General features: G+C 35.7%; 1 long non-coding RNA gene across 2 annotated transcripts; it reads left to right on the top strand.

Annotated features, from left to right (window-relative positions):
• Positions 8,962-11,288, top strand: LOC109822836. Of its 2 annotated transcripts, none has more exons than XR_002242281.1 (3): positions 8,962-9,668; positions 11,104-11,156; positions 11,234-11,288. It is a non-coding gene; the product is annotated as an uncharacterized LOC109822836 (long non-coding RNA). The 2 variants fall into 2 exon arrangements; XR_002242280.1 differs by having other exon boundaries at positions 11,101-11,156.

Raw genomic sequence — 12,026 nt, 5'->3', positions numbered from 1 at the left:
TTACGCGACTGTCCACTTTGCACTCACCAGTATTTTGGCAAAGTATTTTTAGACAAATTTATTATTTATTCATTTTTAATTCACCCACTTCCACGTATATTTTACTAGGTTTTATGCACGTGAAATGCACGTAGCTAAATACCATAATTGATTTATTCTCTTACTAAAATTTGTTCATCGGTCCCATTTTGATAGTTTTTGCTCCCTCATAACTCTAAACTTTAGCATTATGATTATTTAATTTCTTTAATGTTCGTTTGATTGCGTTACACCAAATTTAAAATTTGACGTTACTGATTAAATTGATAGAAAATAAATATAATTCAAAACCAATTTGAATTTTTATTTTATTTGGACCGACATGAAACCGAGCTTGACTTGAAAGTATACTGTTGCGAAAGTGAACATCACTTGAAAAAATAAAATGAAAACGAACAATTAAAACAAATAAGCTAAGATGATTGATTAAAAATGGTTTAGAGCGAAACTAAAGAGAATATAAAATTTATTCCTAACCATTAATAGACTTCATTAAAAATTATAAACTAAACATTAATGCCAACTCTAGTACAATTTTATATAATAAAAGCATCCACATGGTACTAAAAAAAAGTTCATGAAAACCCTCTTCTAAAGATTCCTTATTTTACTCAAAAAAATTAAACTATTCTATAAAATATTCAAATAATAATAATGTCATTTATTCCTTCTATTTCATTTTTATTGAGTCGAGATCAATCCTTCTATACCTTTATCCTTTTCCTAGGCAATTCTAGAGTAGTGTCTTTATCGTCTACATCGATTGTGACATCATGTTAGAGCTAAATTTCTTGTGTTGTTATATTTCTCTAGGCTCATTCATCTTTTATCTTCTTATCTTACATCATAAAGAAGTTGAATATATTTCAGATGTTCAACATAAACTTCTGGAAATATGGACTTTGATTATTTTTCTGTTTTAATAAGAATAAATATTAATTTCATATATATATAATTTTTGTGTTTCTCATTTATTACTTAAATAAGGTTAGGAGTTACATCTTTTTCCTCTGTAATGAATTCTTCTGTTGTGCATCCTATAAGAGTTTCGCTACATCAAGTAATGTTACTTTTGCTTTGTCCATGTTATTTTTCATGAGGACATGAACTAAATAACTGCATTTTTCATTGTCAATTTGCCTTAGATTATAATGTTAATATTTTATTTTTATATGTTTATTTTATTTAAAAGGGATATTGCTTAACCTTGATACTATGTCATTGGCTATTCTGTGAAATTTATCATTTGGGTACTCTTATTAGCATCTTTATCCACCTTCTTGTTTTAGCCTTTGCAACTGTAGAATCACTGTTCAACTCTATTGTAAATGGTAGTTATTTTTGCGTTATAGATGTGATAATGTGTTTATATATTGGTAAACTATTTTTAGGTTTAATTGTGTGAATTTTAGAGTAGGTATTGTAAAATCATACATCTTTCGAATATTATGATGATTGCATATGTAAGTAATCTAATTTTGTGTCGTATTTATAATTAAAGAGTTTTAATGGAGATACTTTTGTCTTGACAACTTATTCTGAATGAGCCCAACATATTAGCTTTAAGATGTAATATTTTTTCTTTATTGTGTTATATAGATATTTGCTTGGTTTACTTACTATGCTCTTATTTCTTCAGTAAGTTGTATCTTTTGATTTTATTTCCTTCCTCTTTCTTTCTTTCCTTATTGTTAGTTTTGTGTACATTTACTCTTTATCACATCCACTCTTTATCTATCCACTCTCAATCTCGTTTTGTGCTTATTTACACACAATCACTCTCACTCTCTCTATCTCTCCACAGTCACATTCGTCACTCCTAATTATCACACACACAACATAAGAATCGATTTTGATTTTCTCCTACAAACACTTCCTCGTGAGATCGATAATTTTTTATACTATAACTTGATTGGTTGTACATTTGCAACTTTTAGTTATCATTTAGACCCTATCATGTGTAAATGTGGGGTTCAGTTGTGTTCATTTAACCTTTCTCACTGATGAAAACCCTTGCAGAAGGTTCTACATATGCCTAATAGTGAGTGTAAATGTGGGGTTCAGTTGTGTTCATTTTATGATCTTATGATTTTTTATTTTCTAAAAATTTTAGTACTAAATGTTCAGAATGGTTGTTGTGGCTTGTGCAAATGGTACGATCGGCCAATTCTCAATATTACTGCTAGATTAGTACCTCTTCTAAGAGATAAAATGCTTAAGTTGAATTGCAACATGAATGAACTAGATAGATTGTCTGAAGAGAGTTCTAATGATCTACATTCATACTAATCATTGGTTAAAGTATGAGATAAATAGCTATGAAGAGGAAAATGAACTGTTGAAAAAGAAGGTCATTATTGTCAAAACGATACTACATCTTGGTTGAAGATTGGCAGATTGACAGTTGACTTTGATTTACAGAAAAAATCTTTGGGAATGTATAAGTGTGCTACTATGATGTTAAGGATAGTTATATTCTTCATGGTTGCATTTATAATAAATTTTTGGGACATGGGGATGTAATTCTAATGGATATTGTAATGGTGGTTAATGTAATGTTGTAGTATATTATGATGAAATGCCGAGGTTAATGTAATGGTTAAATTTGAGCAACATATGTTTGTAATATTGTATTACATTGTTATTATTGATAACAATAATTGCCCCGAATCTAATGAAACTTTTAGCATGATATTGTTTATCTTGCATTTTACCTTATGTACAAGTTACATGATCAATTAAACCTGGCAATTACCATATATCCTCCAAAAATGCACAAATTTGTAGATTCTGGGACCAAGATGCACAAATACATATAATCACCATAATCCAAACAAGTGCCTTGCATATTTGTCCAGAAGTTTACACCAACAATATGTACAAATACACTTTTACACAAACCGAGTACATATCATATTGGAGCAACATGAATATGAGTCAAACATAAGAAACTTCTAAATAGCATATTTGTCCAAACAAAATATAAATACTATTGGCACTAACATTGCCAAATCTAAATACAAGTAATGTTACCAAAATTAGTGACATAATATCAACAACACATGCCACATTAAAAAGTATTACAAGTTCCAGTTAATCCCCTTAGTATTCTTATTCTTGATTGTTTGTGATTTTTGAAGGTTGAGTTTGGTCTACAACTTGAGGTGCACTTTGTGATATTGGTGTCTAGCTAATAGTTGGATCCACAAAGACGATATCATCATTATCTCATTTCCAAACAACAAACCCTTAAAGGACCTGAACTTGGTTGTTCCTCCCTCTTCCTCTACCTCTTTCTCTTCTCCTTTCTCTAGTATCTTCTATTGTCTTAATTTGAGCTTCACCTTCATCTTAGAAAAAAAGCACCACATAAGTGTAATTAGCATTTAAATTGCATGAAAAATAATAAAAGCCATTTAGAACCATCATAATGTTACCTTATACAACATTTACATCCCTTATAGACATGTTCCTAATAAATTATTAAGCTCTAGGGGTTGGATTTTTGTTGATAGTTTGACTTGACTGAGTTGCATTATTGGATTGAATTTGAGTTGCCTAGAATTGCAAATGCATAAACTATGGAGTGTGTATTCATGCACAACTATCTATTTGAGGTGCATTTTGTGATAAATTTGTCATAACTGTTGTCTAACTAATAGTTGGATCCACAAAGGCCATCTTACCATTATCTCTTTGTAGAGAACCAAACCTTTGAGGGCCCCAAACTTCATCACTTCTCCCCCTTCCACAACTCTACCTCTACATCTTCCTCTTCTCCTCCCACTAATAACATCTGTTGTCTGAGTTTGAGCTTCACCTTCACCTTAGAAAAGATGCACCTAATAAGTACAATCAACATTTGAATTGCATGAAAATAATAAAATCCATGTAGGACCATCTTAATGTTACGTGATATAATATTTTTATCTCTTATAGATCTATTCCTAATAAATAACTAAGCTCTAGGAGTTGGATTATTAGTTGTCATTTCCTTAGTTGATAAGCTAGTTCTTGTTTTTCTTCCTTTTTCTTACCCTTTTTTCTCCTTTGACTTGATTTAGTTGCATTATTGGATTGAATTTTTGTTGCCTAGAATTGCAAATGCATAAACTATGAACTGTGTATGCAAGAACATTTTATGATGGATTCATCATAATTGTTGTCTAGCTAATAGTTGGATCCACAAAGGTCATCTCACCATTATCTCTGCATCTCATCATTATCTCTTTGCAGAACACCAGACCTTTGACGGACCCAAACTTCGTCGCTCCTCCCCCTTCCACCACCTTTGCCTCTACCTTGACATATGAACAACAAAACCTGTCCTTAACGGGATGGTACTGACTTTCATACAGGTGTTGCATGGCTGTCGTCAGCTCCTCTTCCTCTTCTCCTCCCTCTAATAGCATTTATTGTCTAAGTTTGAGCTTCACCTTCACCATAGAAAACAAACACCAAATAAGTGTAATCAGCATTTAAATTGCATAATTTATGATTGTGTTTCCTTGCATAACTATCAATTTATACATTTTACATTACCCGTTGAGCTGATTATCTTTCACTATGGGGTGGTGCAGTTGGAAGCTGATTGAATGCTTATTAGAAGAACAATTATTATATCTTTGAGAGATACATTGTCTTGATAATTCGGATAGGTTTCTTAGACCTTTATATGGGGCCTCTCCTCCTTGCTATTTAGTTCCCTATTTTTCTCCAATTAAGATTTGGAGGCAATACCATGCATCCCCTATCTTTGTCCCTTAAATTTACTACCTTGCATAGGTCTTAATAACCTTTCATAACTATCTAAGTAAGTGTCATCCTCATACCGTTCTAATATTATAATCCTATATTTTTCTTCTCATGAACAATATTGCACTAACAACATCTGTGTAAGGGATCCTTATCAAATCCAACCCTATAAGCACATATCCTCTTGCCAACATCTACTACATGTCTTACATGTATATGAATCAACTCAAACCCATCCTCATCAGTAGAACTATTCCAACGTAACTCAGAATACATTTGTTCACTATAAGCCTCCTACAATTTTTTATGCACTTTAGGTGACATTCTGTTGACAAACTTCTCTACTCATTTTTTTGGGTGCATTCTCTCTATCAAAGCTATTCGAATAGTATCTAACTGTAGATGATTAAAATATATTTTCTACCAAGATTAATGTTTATCTTAGATCCAAGAAGTGAACGCTCATAGGCTAAACACTTCGAATGGGTCTAAAACCGAGCCCCACAACAAGCTGTGTTGAAGGTCGCTTGACAAACAGGCAGACCTCGACACACAACCCATATCGATTCGACTCAACTCAACTAAGTCAAGAACGAGTTGACTCCTAATTCACGCTCTAGGTCAAATCAAAAAGCATCATTTGTCAGCCAAATCATGAATTGAATTCAATGTCAAAATTCAAACTCACAGATGAAGCTTTCTAGCCAACAAAGTTCGCTCATGGCAACCCTAAGTGTATCAAGTCATTCACAGTTCCAAAAAAGCTCACTGACGTCCAAGTGATCCTCACCCAAACGTCTTCAGTGAACTTCGACTGGATGTCTTCAGTGAACTTCACCTAGACATCATTAGCGAACTTCGTCTAACATCTTCAGCGAACTTTGCCTAGACATCTTCAACGAGCTTCGCCAAGTCAGTGAACCCTACCAAACAGCTATTAGAAGGCTATTTTCAAGGGAATAACTACTCCCCACTATCTCCTATTTTAATATTCACTTAATTCCCAATTAAAGGCTATTAACTCTCTCTTTTAGCCTATAAAAGGAAGGGAGTTTGCTCATTATGGAAAGAGATCAGATCATAGGGAGATCAACATACACACAAGAAGAGAGATCATTGGCCTCATGCTTGAGATTCTACTGAGCAAAAAAGCTAAGAGAAGACTGAGTTATTTTCTAAGAAATTGAGCTCTTATCAACAACAAGAGATTCCTTATCTTAATCGTACATTAACAGAATACAAGATTGACATTTCATCGGCACATAAAAAAGAACCTCAGGAAATATAAATTTTTTCTTTTGTTTCGTTGAAATCTTTGTATCATAATTTGTGTTAATTATAATTTTAAAGACTCGAAATAGGATGGCGACTCTACTGGAGACTTCTTTCTCGTCCGACGAGAAAATCGTATCGCACACTAACAAAGACCCTCGAGTTGTTTGCTAAATCGTTGCTCATTGAGATTGACCAACCTAATTTCAAGGAATTCATTTCCATAAACCAATCCTCATCAACGATGACTGAATGTAGTTATCATAAAATTCACCATAGTGTGAATCTCGGGTCTAAATGCCCGCCCCCCCCCCGCCCCGTATGTGTAAAGGTGACCTTCACCAAAGACAATTTGAGCTTAGCTAAAAGCCAAACGAACTTCACCTAGAATGAAGAAAACTCGACCATCGTCTCGAGTGAAGGTCAAGACGTTATTACATCTTTTAATCTCAAACATCAGTCCATAACTCCTTTAGAATTTTGATTTAAAGCACCTCACGATCTTCGTTATGCTTCCTCGATAGAAGCCAATAATGGGAATAATATCTCATCTAAATTATTGCAAGGCAATAACATCATCAACGATGATTTGTCTAAATTTTCTAAACAAAAGTTTGGCCAACATCGCAATAAGCAACATTCGCATATCAAGGCTAAAGACAGAGAAATTGACTCTAAAAAGTGTCCTCAACTTGGGACTATTGGTAACCTAAGAGAGTTCCTATCTCTAAAGAGAGCTCGCCGGATGTCAGCGTTGTGTGACCCTTAGGGAAGTAGTCATGGCAGCTCAGAGAAATTGCTAATGCAAAGTTATTCTTAAAAAGGAATTAGTTTTTAGCCGTCTTAATCACGATCCTGAGCCTTTAGAGGTTCAAAGACATGTCCGAAAGGGTAAATCCTAAGAATTCACTGTTAACATGACTAGTAAATTCTGGAGATGAAGAAGAGGGTGTAGATAGTTCACTTGACCTATTGTACTCTCCTAGTATCGGAGGTATATTGCCAGAAGTTGATAGTGTGTATCGTCACACTAGATTAAGGTAGAGAGCACTACTCCTCCCTCCAAACATGAATAGTCCAGACTTTGTCTCAAGTGAATCAACCTACTTATAGTGATGCCAACTCTATCATAACATCAAATGCAACCCCTAGTTTGAGTCAAGTGACAATGGGAAGCAGATGTGACAGACCGAGAAGATCTTCTTACTCAAATGACAGCTCAACAAAAAAGATTTAGATCAGCAATTCAAACATTTGGAAAAGATGCTTGAACAACTCTTATCAGCATCTCAGCCTCAACCAAGTTCTTCGAAGGGGAAAAAGCCTATTAGTGAATCCTCTCTAGAAGGAGATTAAGCGCATCAAAATGACATAGATTCTGATCATTTAGGATCAGAGGAGTCAGCACCTCCAAAGCTAAGAAAGGAAACAAAGGCCTTAGAAGATATCCAAAATAGCTCAACATTCTTTCTCAATGAACCGAGCTCAAGAAGGTTGGAATTACCCAACCTTACCCCATCGAGTGGGACAATGTTCCCTATCCGATAAAATTCCAGCTACCAATGTTGCACATTTTTAATGGTAAAGGTTATCTAAACTAGCATGTCTATAACATTTATTAACAAATTGGGAATGTAGTGGGTAATTATGCCATTAATGTGCACTTTTTTATTAGCATCCTCTAAGGGGTAGCCTTCGATGGGTTCCAGAATTTGCTCAAGGATTCAGTCAAATCATGGGCAAATCTAGAATTAAAGTTCCTCTCACAAATTGATGAGTAACAATCTGATATTACCATGGCTAAACTCCTCTCCAAAAAAACAAAGAGAAAATGAGACAGTTAGGGAGTTCATCGAGAGATACCACAATTTGACATTGCGATGTTGAGATATACCTCTACTGATATTACTTCAAACCTATCGACATAATTTTGTGAGATGGATAGAAGCTCATATGGGTGCTATTACAGCTTACACATGGAAGGATTTGATGGAATAAACTGAGATAGCAGAAAAGTCATTAGAACGTTTCAACAAATTCTAGCCTCGCACCAACTTTAAGGGCAGCAAAAGTAAACAAGGGCAAACTTCCCAATTAAAAGACAAAGAGACTTTCACGGTCAAGGTCCAAAACCCTAACGACCAAAAAAGAAGACCAAGGAAGAATATTCAACATAGTTATTCTTTTAAAGATGAACATACAGTAGCCATCTACCATGTTCTCAATAAGGGCAATCAGTTGAAGCTTCTTGAATCTCGATGCCCTGAAGAAGTCGAAAAGACCGATGACCCTAACTACCTTCTTTATCACAAAACGTTGGGACACGTGATGAAGAACTGCTACATCTTCAAGGATAGAATCTAGACCTTTATCAAATCAAGGATTCTCAAGCTCAAACTTGAGTAAGGACGAAAGTGGTCCCTCCAATTCGGCTTTATGCCAAAAGCTAAGCCCAAGATGTCTTTGGCCCCATTCATACTGTAAGGATGGAAGTGGTCAATTATGACTAACAAAACCAACAAAGGTTACAAAGCCAAGGCTTAATCCCCTCACTACAACAAAAGGAGAAATGACGTGGGTGCATCATGATATTCTCCAAGATGAGTGTTGGACTCTTCAGAAGCCCAAGACCAAGCGTGAGATGAAGTCATGCAATGCCATCTCGGCAATCATCAAGGAGGAATCTCTATAATTAATCTCGCTTACTAATACGGAGGAAGAAAAGATTGTTATGACAAGGACATGATCTAGCCAAGATTATTTAAAGAATTATGATCAACCAGGGCCTTCCAAACAACGCAAACTGACCAAGTAAAACGAATCTCGGTTCAATAATGCTTTGGAACATCCCTCAGACAAATCCTAAATCCCCCGTTCTGGTACGACATTATGGCTCAATTAGCCAATGTTTTTATTTTTTGTTTGAGCGGGCTCCTAAAATTTCCAAACCCCTCTTCTAAATTTTTCTTCCCCTTTTGTTTTCCTCAAACACGCTCGTTACTTTTGCAAAACCTTCGCTTTCAAAATTTCTCAAGTCTTGAGCTGTCGTCCTCTGCTTCATCTCTGGGTTCCTCCTCATCCACCTCCTAAAGACCCGGCATTCTTTTTGTGCTTCTCTACTTCTGAAACCATAGCTGCCGCCATTCTCTTCTTCTATCGTTCTCCAATTTTCTTGTCCCGACCTCGGTCGAAACCCCATCGTCTAAGCCCCAGTGTCTTCTCGTCTCCTCTCTTCAAAAAATCAATTATTCTAGGTGCTTCTCTTTCCCAAAGATCCACCCTATCTCTGCCTTAATTCCTCCTCTAAAAATCTTAACCCAAGAGCTAGATCTTAGTCTTTGATATCTTATTCTTCAAGCTAAGTAGATTTCTGTCTCTTTCTTTGCATTTTTGCTTTTAGATTTCAATTAATTTTTATATTTTTATGATAGAACCGGAACTTGATTTTGGAGATGATCATAGATGTGATTAGATTTCAATTACCTAGCTCTCTACACCATATTCCGTAAACTTGACCCTAACCATGCTGCATCGAAGAAGGTGCTCAAGCAAAAGAGGGAGATCGCCAAGAGGCTCGACCGACCTCTAATCAACACTAATTAGTATGAGGACTCCTTCTATCTTCGATTATTACTATTCCTTTTTGCTTTTTTTCTTGGGATTTATGGCGGTTTTTATCGATTAGTTTTGGTATTCTTGTTTCAATCAGTTGTTTTCATAAACCCTAGAATGGACATTGTGACAGCTTATGTTAATTATATTTGTAGGGTGTGATAGCATGTGTTGTTATAAATTATGTTCATATTGATGTTGAGTTTGAGTTTGCTGGAGGCCTTGACAAGATTAAACAAGAATTATTTGAACTGGTCATTCTTCCCCTGAGGAGACCTGAATTGTTTACGCATGGGAAGGTTCTTAGTCTACAGAATGGGGTTCTACTGTGTGGATCTCCAGGGACTGGAAAAACAATGCTAGCAAAGGCCATTGCTAATGATTCTGGTGCTGTTTTTATTAATGTGAGGGTGTCTAATTTGATGAGTATACTATGAAGGCAATACATATTTAGAATAGAGATTTAGTTAGCACAATTTGGATATATGTTTTCGTTGTTTTGACTTGTAGATAGAGATTGAGAATTTAAGCATAAGTATGTACCATTTGCACATAATATTTATGTTGGACTGGAGATTCCAAGACTTTTGTAGCTAACATTTCTGAAGCCTTAATTTAGAATTTCAGAACTATGCTGACATGACTCCAAATACTTCTTCTTGTGTTTGATTGTTCCACCTTATTTTGTGTGGGTTTTCCTATCCAACTTTGTCATATAAGGCGGTGTTTTGTATTCTAGCTTGAGCACCCGTCAATCTAGATTTAGTTAGAATTAATTAGAGATTGATCAATGATGGCTTCTTCCTTCTTTGGGTTTTGTCATTGAACTCTTGTGTCATAGTTTGCTTTAATATTTGAGCTCTGGTAGGTATGGTATCTGATATCTTATAAATTTTCTTTAGTTGTCCTGAGCTACAGCTTATAACAACAATAGAGCCTTTATCGAGCCTTTAACCTAAATTGTTCTCTACGTTTTCAGTTTCACTTATCTTCTACGCCGAATCTTACCCTTAACTTAGTGCCTGTGATATTTTCTAATTTGGGAAACTATTTACTTGTCTCCTGACAAGTTCATAAACCAATTGGTTTAGTAACATAACCTCGTGCATATATAGTGGTACAATTTTATAGGAGCTTCAAATCAAGGATGAAGTGATGATAGGAAGGAAATTGCTGAGAGGAAGGAAAATGGGGGTGGATGGAAAGGTGAATATGGAGATGAATACAAGTACAAATGGCCATTCAATTAAAATAAGAAAGAGTAAATTTTTTCTTCTTGATGTTTATTATGTAGATACACGTAGCTACCTAAAATTAATGTATTTGTATGAAATGCCTTTTGACTACTTAAGGAATTTCTTAAAGTATAGATACCAGTTACACAATTATAAGTTTGTGATTGTGATGCCTTCTCTTTGTAAGAAGGAAAGAATGTGGATTCTTCAAGCAAATTTGCATCGTCAAGCCAAAATGACAAGGTTGGCAATCTTTCTAACTATTGTATATGCCATCTTGTGATCTAGAGGAATTCACATTGTGGACATTTCTATTTCAGGCTAGGTACCATTTGACAATAATAGATAGAAGTGAAGAAAATATGAAGATACTGTTGTAGGCATATAAAATTGCTTATAGATCCCTTAACACGGCTCAACACGAACTAATCGGGCGACGTATCTAAGCACGAACGTCGGTCCACAACACCGAAGCCAAGTGACACGCAACGAAACGGATTAACAAGGCTACGAAGCTGACGAACCGCATGTGAACGACGGAATGAATCCACTCGCGTGCGGAATCAAACCAACGGTTTAGGGAGTCAACGAGTCATCCAACCATATAACGGATTCGAACTCAGACACCAAAGCCGATTTACTGCCAAATCAGGAATCAAGTCAACGAATCGATTTCAGACCAATCAACCGCATAACCGAATCACGGACGAAGCGGATACAAGAACCGAAACAACCGAACGACGGACGCAAAACTCTCATCATTTTGGGGGACTTTTTGGAAGAACTTTTGGAGAGCCGAAACTCTGCCGGATTGAGACCTCATCTTGGAGTTTTTGAAGGCTTGAAGACTTGGACATTCAGATCTGATTCTTGGCGAGCACCCGCATCACAAAAGGCAGGAGTTCGAGGGGATCGAGATCTCAGATCTACGTTGTTACACTCCGGATCAAAGCTTGGTCTTTGATCCCGAGATTCGAGCGATTGTTTCCTTGGTGAAATAATCCCTCCGGCTATTATTTCCTTGGTGAAATAATACCCGTTATACTGCGTAGATCTGCTCAGATCTAGATCGCGCGGTGGTCCACGGCAAACAACCCCGGCGCAGGCAAACAA

This window comes from Asparagus officinalis, chromosome 8 (genome assembly GCF_001876935.1).
Source record: "Asparagus officinalis chromosome 8, Aspof.V1, whole genome shotgun sequence".
NCBI classification, from domain to species: Eukaryota; Viridiplantae; Streptophyta; class Magnoliopsida; order Asparagales; family Asparagaceae; genus Asparagus; species Asparagus officinalis.
This window is presented reverse-complemented; position numbering and strand designations above follow the sequence as displayed.